This window comes from Microtus pennsylvanicus, chromosome 6 (genome assembly GCF_037038515.1).
Source record: "Microtus pennsylvanicus isolate mMicPen1 chromosome 6, mMicPen1.hap1, whole genome shotgun sequence".
Classification (NCBI taxonomy): domain Eukaryota; kingdom Metazoa; phylum Chordata; class Mammalia; order Rodentia; family Cricetidae; genus Microtus; species Microtus pennsylvanicus.
The window spans coordinates 15,178,807-15,201,112 of record NC_134584.1 but is presented as its reverse complement, the minus strand read 5'-3'; the positions used below and the strand labels follow the sequence as shown (position 1 = coordinate 15,201,112).

The 22,306-nt window shown below is 38.6% G+C and overlaps 1 pseudogene; it reads right to left on the bottom strand.

The window, feature by feature from the left end:
• Positions 1-478: 478 nt before the first annotated feature.
• Positions 479-21,067, bottom strand: LOC142853019 (eukaryotic initiation factor 4A-II pseudogene; annotated as a pseudogene).
• Between the last annotated feature and the right edge of the window lie 1,239 nt (positions 21,068-22,306).

Genomic DNA, 22,306 nt, shown 5'->3' with positions numbered 1-22,306 from the left:
CTTACTTTCATTATGTTTTCAAGTATAGAATTCAAAATGTTGGTATAATATTTTCATCAATTCTTTGAAAATTTCACACATTCATACAGTGTGCTCAGAACACATTCACTTCCTATTCTTCCTCCAGCTCCACCGGGATTCACTTCCACTCATCTCTCTCCAAACTTCACATCTTTTTTTGTTTATTTATTTTTTAATTTTTGAGACAGGATCTCACTATGTGACTTTGACTAGCTTGGAACTCTCTGTGTACACCCGGCTGACCTCCAACTCATGCAGATTAGGCTGCCTCTGTCCCACAATTGCTGGGATTAAAGGTGTTCACCGACATGTTCAATCTTATTGTTTTAATAACCTACTGGGTTTGTCTCTTCACATATGCCGGAGTGTTAGGTCATCCACACAGAAAGGGTTTACTTCCCAGAGACTCTCTTAAGGGAAGTGTACTTTTCCTCCTCTAGGGGAAATCAGCTGTCAGTTACTCCCCAGCTAGGCGCTCAGAGTCTTGCCACCTCTGCTCTGTCCTTGCTGGAGTGTGGAAGGCGTTGATTTGTGCAGGCAACCACAGCTGCTGCGAGCTCACTAGTCCACTGTTCTTGCCATGCTTAGGAGACCCTGTCTCGTACCCGTCCTCCCTGATCCCTTGCAGTTTTTTCATTTCCTCTTCTACAGTGTTGTACGGGCCTTGGGAGGTGGGCAATGCAGATATTTATGCCGAACATGTCACAGGGATTTATTGTTTGCACTTGAACCAGTTGTGAATTTCCATGTTAACTGCTCTTTACCGTGCCAGGAGACATCTCTGATAAGAATCTAGAGCTGCAAAATTTACAGTTTCACTTTTCTTTACGGTTGAGTGAAATTCTATTGTGTATATGTACCACATTTTCATTATTTATTGATCAGCTCATTGACATGTAGGCTGATTCCAGGCCCTAGTTAAGGTGAATAGAGATGCTTTTAGCAAGGTGTGGCATGTATCTCTCTAGTAAGACACAGAATCCTTCGTATATATTCCCGGAGTGGAGCAGCTGACTCCTATGGCAGATTTGTTTCTAGCTTTCTGGGGATTTTCTGCACTGATTTCATAGTGGCTGCACCATTTTTTACTCCCCTTCCCCCACACCCACTGCTAGAAGTAGCACCATTCCTATTCCTAATGTCAAGTTATACTGTCAAGATATGTGGTTCTGTAGAATAGAATTTAGGAACTATATATATATATGTCTGTGCATTTAGATCCATCCAATTTTTGATAAATATGTCAAAAATACACATTGGCGAAAAGACAGCATATTTAACAAATAGTGCTAGGTGTCCTGGATATTTACATGTAGGAGAATGAAATTTTTATCTCATCTCTCAACCTGAACAAAAACCAAGTAAAAACACACCAAAGATTTTAATGTTAGACCAGAAACTTCTAGAGGAAAGAGTATGGAATATACCTCAGGATATCCTGGTTGTACAGGACACAGGATGCAAATCAGCAATTGAGGCCTCATAAAATGAAGAAGCTCCTGTGCTCAAAAGGAGAGTATTAATTGGAGAGGCAGTCTGCAGAATGGAGAGAAAGACTTTGCCAACTTTATATCTGGAAGATTATTATTATTTAAAATTTTCAAAGACCCTAAAACCATAATCCAAAGAAAACAAACAATCTGGTTGAAAATTTCAATGGAACTGAACAGAGTCCTCAAATGAAGAAACAGAAGTGACTGAGAAATACGTTCAAAGGTGTTCAACGTCCTTGGCTATAGGTATGCAAATTAAAACTGTTTTGAGACCTCATCCCACCCTGGTCATAATGGCCAAGACTAAGGAAACAACAGCAAAGGCTGACAAGGAAATAATAATAAGAGAATTTTCATTTTCACATTGTTTTAATATAACAAGAGAAGTAAGCCCAGTGATTGAAAATGTGGTACAAACAGCTTGGAAAATTTCCAAGACAGTGTTTGAAATCTAACACCTTTCTCTACGGAAGTCACGACTTTTCCGTAGGCGGACTCTGTAAGCCTGGAGCTTTGAGTCACCACTTGGCAAGTAATCACTACTGTGACTAGTAGCCAAGTCTGTTTATGTGATGATCATGTCTCTATTTCAATGAGACCCTGAGATGTTTGGGTCGTCTGGGTCTCTAGACTCCCCACTGGCAGACAAACCCTGTCTTGTCAGTTCTGGTCTTCACCCACGCGTGAGAACAGCGAGGTGAAGGCGAATGGTTTCCAGCCAATTCTCAGGACCAGCGCTGTAAGGTTCCCAGCCCTCAGGGTGCAGTTATGCTTGGTACCTTTCAGACTCCAAGCAAGAGAACACTGAAGCTGACTGACAAAGAGAAGCACAGCCAGCCCCGGAGCTGGTGTTTTGTCTTCAACCTCTCTGGGCAGCATCTTTGTTGTCTCTACAAATGGCATAGAGTTTGCCAATCTTGCAGAGGAAGCTCGTGGATGACAATTGGGACCGCAGTGTGGCAGAAGACTTTTTATTTTGTAGTAAGACTTTTAAACTAAGAATTAGGAGGTTATAGTCTTATAAAGTAAAATCAATTTTTAGCAGCCATATTTTAATTACAAGATTTAATTAATATACCAATTCAAGAAAAGTGACTTGACACATTAAGTTGTATTTGCGTTTAAAATGCTATGTATATAGTTTATCTTTTGTGAAGAAGTGAAGTTACTATCATGCTAAAGTAGAGGGATATAAACCAGATCACTTTGGATTCGGTTTTGCATAAAGATTTAATTAAATGAATGCTTTTGCGTTTCTTTTCTAAGTGAAAGAGTTTATTATTATCTATGCTCAATATTCAAGAATGCACACATGTCAATCAGAGAGAATGAGTTAAATTGTAATGCAAAAATGTAATTTATTTATTTCTTATTTTTACCAAATGGATCTTGTAAGACTTAGATGAATCACAGATTACATACTCTTGTAAAAACACTCAATTTATATCCCCAAATGACTATTTCAAGGGCCGCTTTAAAGAACATTCTCAATATAAAAAACATTGTTTCTTCATGATAACTTAGGTATTTTTTCTAAAGTCTTCATTGAGATATTGAGACTTTAAACTAATTTATTACTTTAGAGACTCAGTCTATTTATTGATTGTCCTCCAAAGAATTAAAAGACACTGTACAAAAACCGCTACTGATACAAGATAATTGAATGCCACTTAGGATTATTTAATGTGTTCACTTAAAAATAATTACATTTAATAGAGGAGGAAAAAATCCAAAAATGCTTAGAAAAAAGGCAATAAAAGAGACGAGGTTGAACTGATATAAACACAGAAAAATCAACATCTGCTTTATTGTCTACTAGAAAAATCTTTTTTTATTATTTTGGGCCTGTGTATGTGCACGTGTGTGTGTCCATGAGTGCACGTGTGTGTGTGCATGCGTGTATGAGAGTTCATGTATGCACATGCATGCGTGCTTGTGTGTGTGCATGCATGTGTGTGTGTGTGTGCAGGTGCCCACAGAGGCCAGAAGGAGTCATCAGAACTCTTAGAGGTGGAGTTTAAGGGCTTAAGGAATTTAGTTCTTTGCTTCCATTACATTCGTTCCAGAGATCAAATCGGATTGTTAAAGTTGGTGGCAAGGACCTTTACTCACTGAGCCAGGGCATCTGCCCTCCATCTTACTTTAGACCATCTCTTCCTCAATCTGAAAATCACTGGTTTGACTAGACTGGCTGGCTGGCTGGAAAGCTCTGGATTCTGCCTGATTCTGAAACCTTTTATGTTGGTATTACAGGTGCATGCTGCCATGCCCAGCATTTGAGGTCTCCTGGGGATCCAAACTTGGGGCCTAATGCTTATTCAGCAAGCACTTTATCCACAGAGCCATCTCTTCAGTCTTAAAACTTCATTTTTTTTATTAGCAGGTGTATTTCACAATAGGTTGAAATGCTTTTGACTAAAATGTGGCTTTGGCTGCCTCTCAGCTGGACCTAGAGGGCACATTATAGGATATTTATGCCCATTAATCATTTATTTTCTGTTAGAAGTTTATGTATTTTGCTAGTAAAAAGTAGAAGCTTGGAAATCCAGTCCTTCTTGGCTAGTTATTCAACTGTGAAAAATAAGAGCTGCCCTCTGGACATGATGTGGTTTGAACCAGCTATAGTCATGTGCACAAGAACCCCCAAATTCTGCCACAGATGGGGTTGCCAGGCCCCACCTCTTGCTGAAGAGATATTTGCAGTTGACAGCTATTGGGATGCAGGCAGAATCACTTTTTAAAAAAGGTGTGGCCACTTGCAAGCTTCCTGTGCTCCAGTGGGAGCTTCCTCATCTGTATGTGTGTGGAGAGCCCCAACTAGACTACTAGACTTAGTCGGTTCTAAAAAAAAATTATACTAAATGAATGTCTAGGAGATATTTGGGGGAAGGGAAAAGGGAACTGCAGGGAGAGATGGGAAGTAGATATAATTATATTTCATTGTATACCAGTATCAAATTCTCAAGAATAAAAATATTTTAAAGCTGGAGGATAAGATGCAGATTTCCACTCTAAGTAAAAACAAACCATTTAGAAGAGACTTAAGGTTGGAGGCTAAAATAATTTCTTAGAACAAAATAATATTCTCTATTTAACAATATGATAAATTGGACTTTTGTTATCTCCACAATAAAGGAAAAATATTAGCAAACTGAATTTCAATTATTGTCATACTTCTAGAGTTCAGTCTTTAGGTTCTAAAACACGTTTTATTGCTATCCAGCCGCCATTTGGAATAATACCTAAATCAGTGTCTGCAATTCTAGATGTGTAACCAGATAGTGGAATGAAGACTGAGTTTGTGCTCCTAAATCATTTTGTGCTGAAAATGAAGCCATGATGTGAGCATATATGGGGATGGGACTGTGGGTCATGATTTGTTCATACGAGTAGAGACTGTATGCACAGGATTCGTGGCTATGGAAGAGATCGAAACATATCTCTAACCATAGATTCATTTCTAACACTTGAAGCTGGAACCAAATCTAAGACTGAGGCATTATCAGACTCCCTGTCTGCTGAGAACCACTTCTGAACTCACAGATTCTGTGTTTGCTGACAACATATATTTATATAGACATTCATGTTCCAGGACAATATTGATTCTTCCGGTATCAACTACTAACAGAATCTCCTTTTCAGTACGAGAAATAGGTAGGAGAAAGTTAGAGTGATGAAACCCAGCAAATGGTTTATTAGAAAATCAATCATGGTCAACTACAACAGTCAAATGCCATGTTGAAGTTATGCAATTTGGAAAAAAAAGTGATGTTTGACTGTTATAGCCTTTGTATTCTAAACATATAATACAAATAATAATTTTATCTATTAATTCTTTGAGAATTTCATATAATGTGTTTGATCTTATTAATGTCTGCTCTTCCCAGATCCACACACAACTCTACTTCCCCCACTTCAATGTCTTCCTTTCTTTGTTCTGTAACCCTTCAACTTTGATTTGTGCTCTCTGTATACTCTTGGATAGAGAGCCATCCACTGAAACTACTAGGACATCCACTGATCTACTAGGAGCTACATCCTTGGAGAAAACTGATTAGTTTTTCTCCAGAAACCATCAACTATCCATTGCTCCTCAATTAATGTGGGGGGACCATGAGCCTCCTCTGACTCAGTGATAGAACATTTACTGACTTGATATTGTGCATGTCTTGTGTAGGCAAGCACAGCTGTGTGTTTATTAGTAACACAGACTGGTTATGTCCAGGGACACTGTTTCCCTCCCATCTTTCCTGACCTCTGGCCAGTATAATCTCTCCATCCCCTATTCTGAGGTGCCCCCTGAACTTTGCAGCAGGGAGAATTTACATCTCATTAGGAAAGAAAAGCAGGCAAATCCAGTGGTAGAACGTATTATAAAATGTCTGACCTTAAGCTGTCAAGTTCATAAATAGCTGCAACCAAGAGAAGCATGAGAAGACATGATGTCTAGATGTAGGACTTATATTATATTTACATTTTGATAATTGCATTATGTGTATATTGTTAAAAATCTATGTTTGCTTTACAGGTTTTTATCCCATCATGTAAATTGTTTCATACTGTATACATTCACCAAAGGTATCATTTTCTTGTAAAAACTGACTTTTCAGAGTTGTCCATGCTGGTTACGTGTGTCATTGGATATTGTAGGAGTGTGTGTGTGTGTGTGTGTGTGAGAGAGAGAGAGAGAGAGAGAGAGAGAGAGAGAGAGAGAGAGAGAGAGAGAGAACAGCTTTTCAACACTACAGTAATACTGTACCCATTATCTTTGCATACATCTCCTTAGGTATGCAAATGAAACTTCTCTAGTATTTGAACCCAGGGGTGGATGTATGTAGCCTCAGCTTTTCTAGAAATTTACAGACTGTTCCTCCAGTAATGAGCATGTTCTGTTAGATCATAACCTTTTCTGTGAACTTGCTTTTTCACAGAAGAAAAATGCTGTCACGCAAGGACATTATTCACCTGCTACTCTATCGTTCTTACTGAGAGACTTCTGACTTTGTAGAAAGGTCTTCCACACTCAAAGGTTACCTCCTAATACTACAAAATAGCTTCTAAAGAAGTTAATCTAAAAATGATTTCACAAAAGGATCTCAGCAAATGAAAGGTTTAAAAACGGCTTCCTCACTTGAGTAAGTACATTTCTTCCAGAACTTGTAATTCCGAAGGGCTGTCTCATGATACTGTGTAAATTATTGATCTTAAATGCTGTTAATTAATAGACACATTAGTAAAATAGTGAACAGAAGTTGGAACAGAAAAGAAATGGAAGAGATGAAGATCTTAAAGCCAATTTTATTAAATCATCTGTAGATTCCTTCTACCCCAGGGATCACTATTCTGGAAAGGGAGGAAAGTGGCCCACTGTTCTAATTAGAGCTGGATCCTGGGAGCATTCTTTGGATGGCTGTCAAAGCAAGTTCATTAATTGAATTGGAACCTTACCTACACCTAAGGTGCCCATCCCCAGCTTCCCACCACAGCTGCTCATCCCCAGCTGCCCATCCACCAATGTATGTTTCAGGGGTAGAATAAAACAAGAACAGTCCTGTATTTCTTTCTTCAGAAACTTTTAATATTATATCTTTGCCTTTACTAACTTTTCAACTTTTGCATCTGTCCTTAATTACAGTGAAAAAAGTCAGACAGGGAACAAGTAGGTGGAGAGCATTGACTGTGAAGGTGCTATCTTATGCTTGGATGTGTCTGGAGGATGTAGTTTTTTTCTTTACTGCCCTTTTGTCCCTGTGGAGGGCCGACACATTCTTTGTCTTACTCTTTTTAAGTCACCTAGCCTTTTTGAGCTAACCCATGACTGATGTTGGCCAGGTCTTCACATCTTTATCTTTTTGTCTTACTGCATGGGAAAGAATCTGGTTAACGAGTTTATCTTTTATTTTCTAAAAAGGATCTTCTAAATAATTTGCTCCCAGAAGTGGAGTCCTATTAATGAACATTAATAGGAGAAAACGTTACTTTAGTTCAGGAGAAGACAGTGTAGCTAGAAGCTGCCACCATTTCCTGCAGGAAGAAAGCAAGATCCAGGGGCTCATTTAAGAGAGAATAGCTTACTGTCATGCCACAACCATGCCTCATTGTAAAGAACAAATAAGCTTTGTAAAGAGACTTGGGTGCATGGAGGTCAACATCTTTCAGAACCTTAATAGAATTCCTGAGCTTGCTTTCCTCAAGGTAAAATAAGGGCAACAGACCTCAAAGGAATAGCCATTTAGAGCTATTTCTTGATTCTGTAAACACTAATGGGGAAAGTAGCAAAAGCGGGCATTTATCTTAGAGTGTCCAGATTGCCAAGACAGCATTGGAAAACTTCTGTCATCCACATCACGTGTACAAAAGTAAGAAGGGTTTCAATGACTTCTTCAGTTTTTCTTCTTTTGAACAGTTTAGCTGCTTGAGTCAGAAGAGCCCCAACAGGTGCTGCATTTGAACACTTGCTTCCTAGTTGGTTGTGCTGTTTGGAAGGTCTGGGAGGTGCAGGCTTGATGGAGAAAGTATGTATCTAAGAGCAGGTTTTGAGGTTTCAAAGTTCTGCTCCATTTTCTATATTTTCACTCTGTGCTTGCTCCTAATCAGTGCTTGTGGACGACATTCTAAATCTCTAGCCCTCTCCTTCAGATGCGTCACATTGGTATCTTTCTGAGTTGAATCATCACGGACATCCCCATCACACATGCATCCACTGGAAGTTTTCTTTGTAGATCCTTGGCACCTTACAAATAATTCCCAATGTTGTCAGTGTCCATGCTCATGATATTTCCGTTGTCCTCAATTCTCAGCACCTCTCAGATTTCCTTTGATCTGTACCTCAACTCTAGCACTATTTTACCCAAAAGAGGACCTTTTTAACACATGATGAACGCGTAAGTATTAGTGATAAATTTCACATGTCCTTCATACCACATCTTTGAACATCATTGACCATGTTTAGTTTGTAGTGTACTTCAATTTAAATTTATCTTACTTCGTGCTCAGTAGCTACACGAGGGTGGTGACCCAGCATTATGTATCCCAGCTCTAGACAGAGGCTGTACTCTAGGTATCAAGCAATTAGTATCTAAACACCACCACCATGTTCTTACACATTGATACTACCTCCTAAATTCTTAGTTCACGGACTCTAGGATTCCCTGTCTAAGAGTTACCTTGCCTATGAGTACCTCCCTTATCTCTTTAACATCCATACTTTCTTTGTCATGAAGCTCAGACAGCTATAGCCTACCCATTTTTACAAATAGCCTTACTCTGTTCATCCTGCCTTCTTTGTACTTGATCAGTGAAATCTCATGCTTAGGTAACTTAGCCCTTAGTCTGTTCCACATCTGCATTCGAATAGCTGACTGTGGATGGAGCAAAGATACGGCTGCAAGCATCTCAAATGGACCCCTCAGTATCACCCTGCAACACCCTGTACGTCACTTCCTTACACAAGGGTTTCTCTCATTCTGTGAGACAGATGCTGGCATTTTTTTCTTTTCTCAAACAGACTATATAATTCCTTTTTCAGTTAGAATATACAATAGAAGCAGTGAGAGGAGGCTAAACTCCCGCAGTTCCAGAACCTCCATTAGTGTAGTATGTAGTAGTGTAGTCTCTCAAGCCCACCCTCTGCCCGTTCTGCAGACAGGAAGGACAGCACCTGCTCTTATCTCCGCAGCCTCTCTTCCTGCACCTGGATCCAAGCCCATCACCGTTCCAAGGATTTCTCTCCTGCATTATTAACTCTGTCCCCTTCATTATCAATCGTCATGTCTTCATTGGATCCGACTCATCAGCATTTGGAAAGGCTGTAATGTATTCATGTTGAAGGAAAAGAATCCTCCGTTGACAACAGAATAGTTTTCAGGAACTGCTTAACCTCATTGCTTTCTATTTTAAGCAAAATTCCTGCAGTTTGACTGTATTGCCACCTCTTATGCGTCTCTCTAGGTTTCCATGTAATACTTTTTCGTTAGGTTTGTCACTTCATGCACTAGGCATTCTCGTATTAAAGTTACCAATGGCTTGCATCTTCCTAGACCCACTGTAATTTCCCCATCCTTGTTTACCTTGAAGTTTTAGCATATCTGACATAGTCACTACATTTTTCTTACAAGTCTGAGAACAATCTATTAGCATTTAAAACAAGCCCACCCCCCCAAACAAACAAAACCAACCAACCAAACAATAACAAAACAAACAAAAACCAGGGCAAGCAAGCTGTAAATTTTGCAGCCGCCCAGGAGGGAGGATGAAAATAGAGAAGGAAAACAGAAAACCCCTTTCCATTTGAGGAGAGCTAGTGAGAAGGTCAGCAGTATGGTGGAGAAGTGGGATTCAGAGAATAGTCAAGAAGTTGAAGCATGAATAGGCTTTGGATGACATCTGAAGAGAGGACTGAAGAGAAGAAGGCAAAGTGACCTCTTTCTGAGTTAGGAACCAGAAAGGCAGGCAGACCTAGCTGGGCCTCATGGCTGCTCTTAGGAACTACACTAGGGCACAGAGGTTCCGGGAAAGAAAAGGGGAGTCTGACTTTCTAGGGGTATTTCCTTTGCCTGGTTTTTGGCATGCCCAACTGAATTAACTCATCACCATGCGTTCTTTCTGAGCACTCATCTTAGCTCCAGATGCTTAAAACCAATAACCTCACCCAGACAGGGATAGAACCACCCACAATGGACTGGGACCTTTCTCATCAATCACTAATTTTAAAAAAATGCCCTACAGGCTTGCCTACAGCCAGATATTATGGAGGCATTTTCTTAATTGAGGTTTCTGCCTCTCAAATGACTTTAGTTTGTGTTAAATTGACATAAAACTATCTAATGCAGTGACAGTATTCCCATTTTTATGAATGGCAAAAAGAACAATTTCTAATACAAAAAAATAAATTGAAATAGTAATTTTTCTTTTACTATTTGATAGTACCCCAAAGCTAATAATTACACCCAAATAGGAGCACTGTCATTGAGAGAGGACAGATGACATATGCAAGCGAAAATTTTATCATGGTGGGGGGGGTGCTCAATGATCAAAAAAGAGCAAATGGTGTGGCCATCATGATTAATAAGAGTTTGGCATGGCCAAAAGGAAGAGGTAGTAACTTGAATGGATACAGTAAAAATCACAGCTGCTTGAAATTATTTTATAAAGCGTTCAAGTGGGAGACCACTAGACAATAGGGAGCGGTATAGTTTCTTGAGCTTGGCATTTGAGACCCACAACCCTGAGGTGGTATGCATGAAGAGCTAATGGATGAGGAATGGATTTGTAGATTCACTTTTAACCTAGACATCATGTGAAGCCATCTGGATAAGGTCATTGGACATCTCTCATTTACACACTGTGTGAGAATTTACCTTCGTTAACCTGTGAAGTCCGATATCCTTTTGAAAGAAGTTAATACAACCATGTTTCTTCTTGACATCATTTGAACAAATGCTGGAATTTCCAGGGCAGACAGGAAGAAAGCTAAGTAATCCATCATGGATGAATTTATTCTGGAGGCAGAAAGAATGAACTGAGAAAAGAAGCACATGAATAACTTGCCTTTCTGTGAAGTAGCATTTTTTTTTAAGGAGAAAATGAGTAATATTCTCCTCACATTGATCCCAAATTCATTCTTTGTATTTTGGACAGATACTCTATAATATTTCTATGCGAATTTATGACTGTGTGAGATTTGCTTTTAAATAGTCTAGGGCCCTAGGATGATGGTGGTGGTTACAGATGAAGGAAAATTGCTGAAGTAAGAAATGCATCAAGCTCCTTTTCTACTTTTATATGTTTTAAGCCGTTCACTCCAGTGTAAGCAATGAAGACAGTAACAAATACCTAGGAATTAAGTTGACTTTTCATGATGTTCTCAGTCAATAAAAACAATAAAAACTTCAAACTTCTCTAAAGACAAGCAGTTTGTGCTAATGATCTGGGATGCCCTTTTTCTGCACTGTTGGTCCCTCTGGGGGTCAGTCTGTATCTGCAGTATGAAGAAAGGAAAGACCTTCAAGATTGTGAAGAAAGGAACAAGACAAGCCCTCTTGGTACCGCCTGAGGTCTGAGCAGCCCTTCTACCCACATACCTTGTAAACTCCATCATCTTGAGGCCCCTGATTGGGACTTACTGGATCCTAAAAAGCCTGACCTGGAGATGTTTGCAGCCAACTCCCAGAGACTACCTTTGTGCCTGGCTTCTGGGTTGCTCTATATTCACCTTTTTAAAAACTTTTCTTCAGAATAAACCTCTATATTTGCTATTGAGATCATTTCCAGTCTATCAAGGCTACTCCCTTTCAATTATGACTTTGCTACATACCTGGCTTGACAGGTCATTTCCTTGAAGATACTGCCTGATATAACTACAGTCACTGGCTTCTGTTCTACATTTTTTGCCTATGTGGGAGTTGAATATCCATGTGTGGGCTTGGTGTCATTTGCTCTGGCAAAGCACTGCAGGCTACCATAGACACAAAGAAGACTCTTGCTCCTAACATCAACTGTCGAAGGACATAGCATTTCCTCGTCATGGAGAAGGCAATCATGTTACTACCTAACTAATCTTTCAACCTGAGATTTCTCGAATTTTCACAGTAAACCCTACTGGAATTTCACTTGCAATGGGTTAGATAGAAAATTCGAAGATATTAATAATTGATCATTTATGAGAAAGTAGCGATTTCTTTTTGATTAGTTTCCTAATATTTAAAGGTTTGTAATATACTTTGTACAGACTTTAAAATTATTTTACTTATCTATTCTTTAAGAATTTAATGTACACAATAAACTTTGACCATATCCACCTCCCTCCTCTTCTCACAATTTTCCCTTCTTTCCATCTCCTCTCACTACTTCATATCCTACCTCTGTATGGACTTTTTAAGAGGCTTTATGTGGAGGTTATGAGGCTTCAACTATAAACAAAGCACTCTGGGCAGCAAGAATACAGGGAGTGGGAGAAATAGTCTTCCCCAAGAACAAGCACCCTAATTGATTATCCAATGCCAAATGATCTACAGTCTTTTTAGGGAATAACTCCGCTTAATCAAATTGGAAGTTTTGAGCATCAAGTCCAACTGTTTGACTGTGATGATAGATTGATTTGATTTCAAACAATTCTCTTAGGGTTCTGATTTGTTCTTATTTTATTGTGGCCATATGATCATTTCTAACTAGTTTCAGAGATGGAGAATTTTTTTCTCTTCTCTGTGGATATGTACTACATAACAGTTAAATATGGAAAAGATGGGGAAGCTCTTAACAAAGAAAATGGGTTGAATTACGACTAATTAATTATGTGTAATATTATATATTATTTGTTGATAAAATAATTCATTAAACTTCCAGAATAACTATGTTGTAATCTGCTTCTTCTTGCATGTGTATGTGTGTATATGTGTGTGAAATACATTGATTCATTTGTAATGATAAAATAATGTTAACTAATTTTAATTCAGATTTGTGAAAGAAGGAATAATTTTTTTCAATAAGTGAATCATTACATTAAAATAAGAGCAGTATCTTTAAAACTGTAAATATTGTTTGGTTTATTTTTAAAAGAAAACTAAAAGAAATGACTTTGGAATCTGAAGTGTTTCAAATAAATTAATATTTCATCTGTAACAAATATAAAATTAATAATATCCATGGATATTCAAGGTCAAATGCTGACTTAAAATATTATAAATATTTATGATGTATGTGTATAGGAGAAAGAAGGAGAAAGGGAAAGAGAAGGAGGGACAGGAAGAGGAAGAGAGAGAAAGAAAAAGACTCATGAATTACAAACTGCCCTAAGAAGAAAGGGGAAATAGTTCCCTATAACCTCCTAGTGAGATGACTTTAAAGAGGGTGTCAGTAACTTAAGTTTCCAATGCCTACCACATTGTGCTTTACACAAATGCATGATAATGAACATCACACATTGCATGCTAGGAATATGACATGATTTTATACCCACACCACCAGGTATGTGTCATCACAGAGAACCTTTTAATTTTCTCATTGGAACAGGTGATTGAGACTATAAACAGATATCATCATAATTATAGATTCATTAGCACCCGTGGATGAGGCAAGTACGATTTTAAGTGTTAATGATTTCTTCTTTCTTCCTCCCTGTCGGCTCTGCCTCTCCCTTGGTTAAATGCTGGTCTTTTAATCAGTCTTGATTGCTTCGCTTTGAGCTGAGACTTTCTTAGGAACTCCTCAGAGGCACATTGTTGTGTGGGAGACAGCTGTTCTTTACTAGTGCAGACTGACAAGAGTTATATATAGTGTAGATAATAATAAATTGTGTATACAAACACATAGACCACCTGGGGCTCCACCAACAAGCACTAGAGTTTCATGTGATACTTTCTCCTGAATTTACAACCTCCCTACCCCAGCTGCTGCAATGACCCCTGGTAACTGGCAGAAAGTCAGAGGTTCCCTCCTCCACTTCCATGACCTCTTTGCAGTTTCCTGCTGTCATGGCGCAGGACTGGCAAGGGCTGTGTGTTGCTGCTGTCTTGATTTTCACCATTCCTACATTGGTGTTCCCAACCCCTAGTTTCTTCTTTTTAAGTCTTCACACAATTTGAGCATTCCTTTTGTAAAGCCACTGTATTTGAGTCACCTTGTAACAATTCTGTTTCTTGAAAAGATTCTCTCTTCATCGTCAGTACTCTGAGTTCTCTAGGAGCTCATTGGTTAGAACCAAGCTTCTTTGTCTATGTATGCTTCTCTAGCAGAGTACCTAAGTTAGGATCATTTTTAAATATAAGAAATTTATTTCTCGCAGTTATGGGTGTGAAGAAACCCCAGGTCAAAGAGTTCTCCTCACTGTTGAAGGGCCATCCTTAAGATAGAAAGAACACTGACTCCTTATAACAGAAAGCAGAAGGTGAAGTTATTCAAATGCAGCATAAAACCTTTATAAGGGGAACACACAATTGCATAAATAGGGAATGGACCTCCTGTTTAAATATCTACTAAAATCTTAACTGCCTCCATCACATAGGTAAGTTGTGAATTTTAGAATGATCACATTCAAACGGTAGCACCCAGATTACCAGTTCTATTTTCATATCATTTAGCTCTGAAGACAAAAGTCTTCCACCTAAGAGCCCACATGATAGATGCCAGCATGAAGTATTTCCTTTTTGTCTCAATAAAATTCCATTGGTAAATATGTAATTGTAACATGAATAATAAAAATCCAGAGACAGAAGTTAGGGTTCAACCTGAAAACCAGAAAAGCAAAGCAGCCAAGCCACTAGAGAAGTCTTACCTCTACTAAGGCTGGGCGACCGCAGACTAAGCCTACTACACAGTCTGAGCCTCTCTCTCCTCCCATTTTATATTCCCTTGAGTGCTAGGATTAAAGGTGTGACTCCCTAGTACTGGGATTAAAGGTGTGAGCCAACAGCACTGGATTCATTTCAGCATTGATCTTGTATAGCTCAGAGTGGCCTTGAACTCACAGAGATCGATCTGCCTCTGTCTCCCAAATCCTGGGATTAAAGGTGTGTGCCACCACTGCCTGACCTCTAGTCACTTAGCTTTGCTCTTTTGATATTTAGGCAAGCTTTATTTATTAAAACAAATAAAATATCACTACATTTTATTTTTTCCATAAACGAGGAGTGCATTTTAAGTAGAAGCTGGAGTGTGTATTGTATATAAATGGAGAAGATTTCTGCCAGTGGTCATGGGTTGGATCAGTTGTTTCCAGGTTTTTGACTGTTCGTTAAAAGGATTGAAATAAAGTCTCATAAACATTTGCAAAAATAGCAAAGAAACTATAAAAGTAAAGTAATGGAAAGATAAGAAGGGGCCAGGTGACCACACAAAATATGCACGGGTTTTGATTATTGTTTTAGAATTTGTTGTGGGATTCAAGAGGACTTTATTTTCTAAGGAGCATAGGTATGGTGTTTGTATGCTCTGACTGATAAATGAGGTCATATAATCATTTTTCCACCGTAGATGTCCCTTCTCATAATTAATTATATACATACCCTGTTATGTGCAGCCATAAGATGGCTAATAGAGGATTTTCTCTCAAAGTTTGTTTTTTACCTTATTGTTCATGCATTCAAAACTGGTTCAAGGCAGACTGGCTTTTCCATTTCTCCACCTGGATACACTGCACTGAACTGAACTGAACGTGGGTCAAAATTAGTTCAAGATTTTGAACTTGTGCTGAAAATGGATAGACTTATTTTTCTTATCATTTATCTACTAAAAAAGACAATATAACTGCTATTTATTTGGCATCTAAATTGTATTGGTTATCATAAGTAATCTAGAGATGGCTTAAAGCACACAGGAAGATATGCAAACGTTATATTCAAACACCATGCCATTTTATGCAAGGGATTTAAATATGTGCTGAATTTCTATCAGCAGGGAGTCAACTCTATGAATATACCATAGAATGATTACATGTAGATATGAATGAAGCTACATACAAGAAATTATTATAAAGGTTAGGCTCGTGTATTTATGGAAGTTAAGAAGTCTTAGTGTATGTTGCCTATGACCTGGAGAACATGGAGAGGTGAGTGGTACCAGTCATATTAGTTCTGCTTTAAGTCTAAAGCCTTGAGGACCAAAGGTCCAGTGTCAATAGTGGGAGAACATGAATGTCCAATTCAAGAGGGGAGAGATAGGAAATTTATCCTTCTTCCACATTTTAACTCAATTTGAATCCTCAATGGATTGATTGGGTGGTGCCCATCCACATTGATAAAGATGTTATTTGTTGAGTTTACTGGGTCACATTCCAATCTGTGCCTGAAACCCCCGAGGCGATTCTTCCAGAAAGTATGCTTTATTAGTTGTCTGGGACTTCTTATCTGAGTCATGTGGACAGATAAAATTAACTTGGGGACAAATGTCGGGATAAGCTGTAGAGATGGTGTTGGAGGGCAGGTGAGAACAAAGTTGACCTCAGCTGCTGAAAGTGAAGGGATTGTGTGGTTATGGGGTGGTCTCAAAAAATATAAGATACAGAAAGACACTAGAAGTGAGAAGAGGAGGAAGTTAGTCTGTGTTTGTTATAGCACTTTTGTCTGTGATAAATAAAGAAGGAAGTATAATGGATGAGACATATGGTTAGTGAACCATGTGGTATTGGTGCTCAATTGGCCATTGGAGAAGAAGCCATTCCAAGTCTTTCATTTCAGAGAGAAGCTGTGGAAGCCACAGTGGTCATAAACGTTAACTATAGGGGCATGTGACTGGAAAGGTATTGCCATACACATACAGCAATTGTCATTTGACCAGAGGCTTCTTTTGACTGTACTATGAACCTTTCCCCACGAAAATCACCCATGCAAGGATATTGTACGCACATGCACCTGTGTGAGAGTATGTGGTATGTATGAACATATATGTTGGTGTGCATGCAGAGGCCAGAGATGATGTCAAGTATGACTCTTTCCTTTTAGGCAGTGTCTCTCGCTGGACCTGGAGCTAGGCAGAAAGCCAGAAAGCCTCGGTGATTGTTCTTCCTCTGCTCTCTGCACCATTGGAGTTACATGTCCACATGTCCCTACCCAGATTTTTACATGAATGCTAAGGACTTGATCTTGAATCCCATGTTTTCACAGTAAGTTCCACTCACTGAGCCATACATCTAGCACGATGTAAAGATTTAAACTCTTATATTTGATTACACAAGGAAAATAAAAATAAAGTAAAAAATATTAAAACCTGAGTCAAAAAACACATTATAGAGAAGACATACTTTGTGTAAATTTAGCCTCAGTTATGTGAAATGACAACCACTTAGAAATGCATTGCAGAATTCCTTTAATAAAATGTGAAACCCACACTTAATAGCTATATATATTTAAATGACACACATTTATTGCCTCACATAATTCATTGCATACATTAAGCATAAAATTTCCTGTGGGCAATAGTAAATGTGATTTATAAGTCACAGTTTGTGGGAAGTCTGTTTCTTATTCTCTTGGGAACAGTTTAAAAAACTATTAAAATATTAGAGAAATTGGGGATTTATTCACTTAAGTAATAATATTTGTTTTAGTTTACTTTTCAAAATTTATCTTAGATGAATTTTATATTTACCTTACTAAAATAAAAATTGTCAAAAATGGTGGAGTTTTGAGGCTTTGGTATTTTTATTTTAATCACTTTATGTATATAATAATTTTTAATTTTCTTATGTGTTTCTAAATGAATAAGTGAACTTTCTATCACAAATCATTGAAGTTATGTTGTACAAAAACTTGAAACTCAAAAGTAAGAATGTGAATGTAGATAATTTTCATTGGAGAATTCAAAAACAGTTTTCTCAGCATTAATGGGGTTTTGTTGAATATTACTTCAACATTTTAGACATAAGCATTTTAAATGACTGATGTAGTTTAATATTATATAAATTATAGTAATGTAAATTTCAGTTATTATTATTAATTTTTCCATGTTAAGAAAGTTGTAAGCCATTAGGTACAGATGCTCCTTGATGTAGGATAGGTTTATGTTGGGAGCAGTGAGACCCCAGATCCTGAATTTCTTGTAATCCCCTGATCTGAGTGCCTACAGCTGCTCTGAGCACGAGACCTTCAGGAGTTCCTGACTGCAGGAGAGTGGTTTCTGGTGGGTTTGGCTGGGGCGTGGTTATCTCTATATAATCTGCCCCTGAACACAATAAGGGGGCATTCTTGGGGAATTCAAGGACGACCCGTGTCGCTGTCTCTCTGTCTGTGTGTGTCTGTGTATTTTAACCTCCAGCCCCCTTGCCCGAAGCTTGCGAACTGGGTGCCAGTGCACAGAGCACAGACACGGGGGCGCGGTGCGCGGCAGGTTTACACCCTGGAAATTCTGCCATTCGCCAAAACTGTGCTCCATTTCCACTATGTTCTGAACACCATAGCCCAGATGGACAGCGGCGTGGCTTGCTGTGTCCTTCAGTGGTGGACCAACTGGGGGTGTGGCTTGCTCCGCCTTTCAGGTGTTACTAGTACAGTGAAAGATTGAAATTCAAAGACCAATATATGGTTTCTTTTTTCTTTTAAAGTGAATAAATAATTTATTTAGCATTCATTAAGACACGTGCAATATGGCAATTTTTATGGGGGTTTAATCCTACCTAGGATATGATTGTTTGCTGAGTCATAGCAACAGGGTCCAGTTCACACTTTGCATTAATGAAATACTTTGTTGAATAAATACAATACCAAACAAAATGTATTCAAATGTTTTCTAAAAAAGAAATATCACTTTGAAAGGCCTTTCTAATCAGGCTAATGACAAACACAATAAAGGCGATATGTTAGTTTAACATAACTGACCGATTCTATTCTAAATATATATATTGTATATATTTAGTACACAAGTCTATTATTAAATGATAGAGAATGTAAATGGAGGCTTGCATTCATATCCCAGCCACCCAGACCTGAATAATAAAACAGAAAATATATTAATTACAACACTGCCTGGCAAATGGCTCAGGTGTATTTCCAGCTAGATCTTATGTCTTAAATTAACCAGTTTCTATTAATCTATGTATCACCATGAGGATGTGGCCTGTCAGTAAGTTTGCAGTGACTTTCTCCTTCAGCAGCTTACCTTGTGTCTGCCCGATTCTGCCTCATTCTCCTTGCATTCAGTTTAGCTTTCCTGGCTAACTCTATTCTGCCCTGCCATAGGCCAAAGCAGCTTCTTTATTTATCAATGGTTCATAGCATACAGAGGGAAATCCCACAGAGAACATCTTATACAACCATTTCTACATAACTAGTAAATTAATTTTTAAGAAAAAAAGATTTTACAGAACCCATCTTTTTTATACCCACCTCAATAGTCTAACTCTAAAGAGGATAAAGTCAATGGCTTTCCTCATAAGAGCTCAGAACTAGAGTTACTTTACTCCCAGAATCTGTATTTGTGATCCATTATATTGAGACAATATTCAAATTTTCTCAAAGAAGCACGGTGAATGTTATGATTGCCCATTCAGCAACAGTGAGCACTGCATTCAGACTATCTCATCCCAGGAATTAAATATGGTCAGCCATATTTGATGTGCAATTTCCCACTGTATGTTGTGAATACCACTGGTGATTAAAGAAAATGCCTGTTTATAGGGCAGAACTTAGGTAGGTGGGGAAAACTAAACTTGAATGCTGGGAGAAAGAAAGGTGGAGTCAGAGAGAAGCCATGTAGCCCTGCTGGAGACAGATGCCAGAACCTTGCCAGTAGGCCACAAACCTCATGATAATATATAAAATAATGGAGATGGGTTAATTCTAGATGTAAGAGCTAGCTAGCAATACACGTAAGTAATTGGCCAAGCAGTGTTTTAAATAATATAGTTTCTGTGTGATAATTTTTGGGCTAAGTGGCCGGGAACCAACAAGTGGCCTCTCTCCCTCCAACACACATTCATGGGAATTTCCTCCACTATAGTATTGTAAAAAGTCTCAATGTCACAAAGAATCCTCTTGTTTTCTTCACTAACAAAGTTTATAGCCATGCCTTTCTTCCCAAATTGACCCCCTATGCTAATTCTGTGAATAAAGTTTTCACGATTGGTAGGTAGATCATACTTTACAACCAAGGACGCTTGTTGCACATTAATTCCACGAGCCAACAAGTCAGTAGTGATCAGAACATGGCTTGACCCTGATTGGAATTCCCTCATGATGATATCTCTTCTGGTCCATGTCACCATGCAGAGCAGGAACTGTGAAGTCTCTGGCATTCATTTTCTCTGTGAGCCAGTTCACCTTGAGCTTGTGTTGAGAAAATTAATGGTTTATATGATAGTCAGTGTCTCATACAAGTCACATAGAGTGTCCAACTTCCACTCCTCTCATCAAACATTGATAAAAACCATTTGATTCCTTCAAGGATCAATTCTTTTTTTCCTCAGCAGAATTTGAATGGTATCTCTCATGATTTTTTTTTTTGGTCACATATAACACATCAGTTGACATTGTGGCAGAAAGCAACACAACCTGAGAGCTTGTTTTTAAGTTTTGGGAAATCTTATAGGTTTGATTCTTAAATACTTGGCTCCACATTTTATCTGCTTCATCCAAAACAATGCTTGATCCGTTTTTGGGGAAAAGTATCTTCTGTTTTGCATATCAAATACTCTCTCTGGTGTACCACCAACAATATGAGGGGCTTCAGCCTGAAACTTCTGCATTTCATTTTGGACACATGTTCCTCCAGTGCAGGCATGACAAGTTGCTACCATCTAATCTCCAAGAGCCAAAATTACCTTTTCGATTTGTTGAGTCAGTTCTTTGGTGGGGGCAAGAACTGTGCTTGTGTCTCAAACTCAGTCTCCAACTGTAGCAGGATGGGAATAGCAAATGTGGCTGTCTTGCCAGTACCTGACTGAGCTTGAACCATCAAATCTCACCCTTCAATATAAGGAATTATAGCTCTCTGCTGAGTAGCTGAAGGCTTCTCAAAATCAAAGCATAGATGCCTCAAGGAAGAGACTCCTTTAAATTCATATCATCAAAGTTTTCAGCATTTTCACCCCAGTTGCTTTTGAGGTCCATTTGCTCTGGGCCAGACATGATTTGAAAACCCACTCAGTGCTCAACTGAAAAGCAATGTGTGTCTTCTACTGAATTCATAATGCCTTCACTCTACCATGAAGTGGAGAAGTCATAATTTGAACCACAGCAAGTCAGTCATCATGGTGATTAAAACCCTACTATAACTGCACCAATCCTTCTCAAGCATCTGGACAGATGGTTTGTCCCAAGACGAACTGACACTGAAACTGTACATTGCATCTTGTTAAGTCAGTGGAGTCTGTTCCGGAACAAGAGGGGCAGACCAAATCTATCAGGTTTCTTTCCTGCCTGACAGTTCTCAAATAACTGCTTTGAGGTCTAATATTAATTACAAACTGTTTGGCCTGTTGGTGCAGGCTATTATTAACTATCTCTTATCACTTAAATTAACCCACTTTTATTCTTCTATATATTACTATGAGGCTCATGGTTCATTAATTCACATCTTACTTTCCTAGTGGCTGTTGGCATCTACCTGACACTGCCCTTTTTATACCTGTACCTCTGTTTGGCTCTATTTTGACTGGATATTGGCCAAATTAGATTTATTCACCAGCCAATAAAAACAATAAATATTTGTAGCATACAGAAGGACATCCCACATCAGGTATGTACATGGGTGTGCAGGGACCTACCCGAGTTCAGAAGTGTAAGATTCCTGGAACTGGAGCTACAGGCAGTTATGAGACTCAATATGTGTGCTGAGAACTGAACTCAAGTTCTTGGTGAGAACAGTAATTATTCTCTATGACTGATCTATCTCTCCAGCTCCGGGCTTGTGTTTTTTTCCAGTAGGGTCATGTTCGATTTGTGTTGGTATCACAAAACATTGGGTCTGATTTGATGGTTAGCGTTGTCAACTCGATACATCTTAAACTCTCAGAGAGGTATTGTGCCTATGGATTATACTGTGGGCATGTCTGTGGGGGTTGTCTTAATTGGGGTGATTGGTACAAGAAGACCTAGCCCAGTTTAGGACACTGTTACCTGGGCAAGGAGCCCTCAATTGTTATTACAAATGATGAAGTCAAACTGAGCACAACCAAGTGAGCCAGCATGTATGCATTAATTTCTGTCTGCTTTAGACTGCATGTGGTGTGAACAGCTTTTCTACAAGGACGAACTTTAGCTTAGAATTCCAAGCTGCAAAACTCTTTCTCCCTCTGTCCTCTGTGTCTTTTGGTGGGATAGTTAATCATAGTAACAGAAAGGAAGCTCCACGGTTGGGTACTTTGC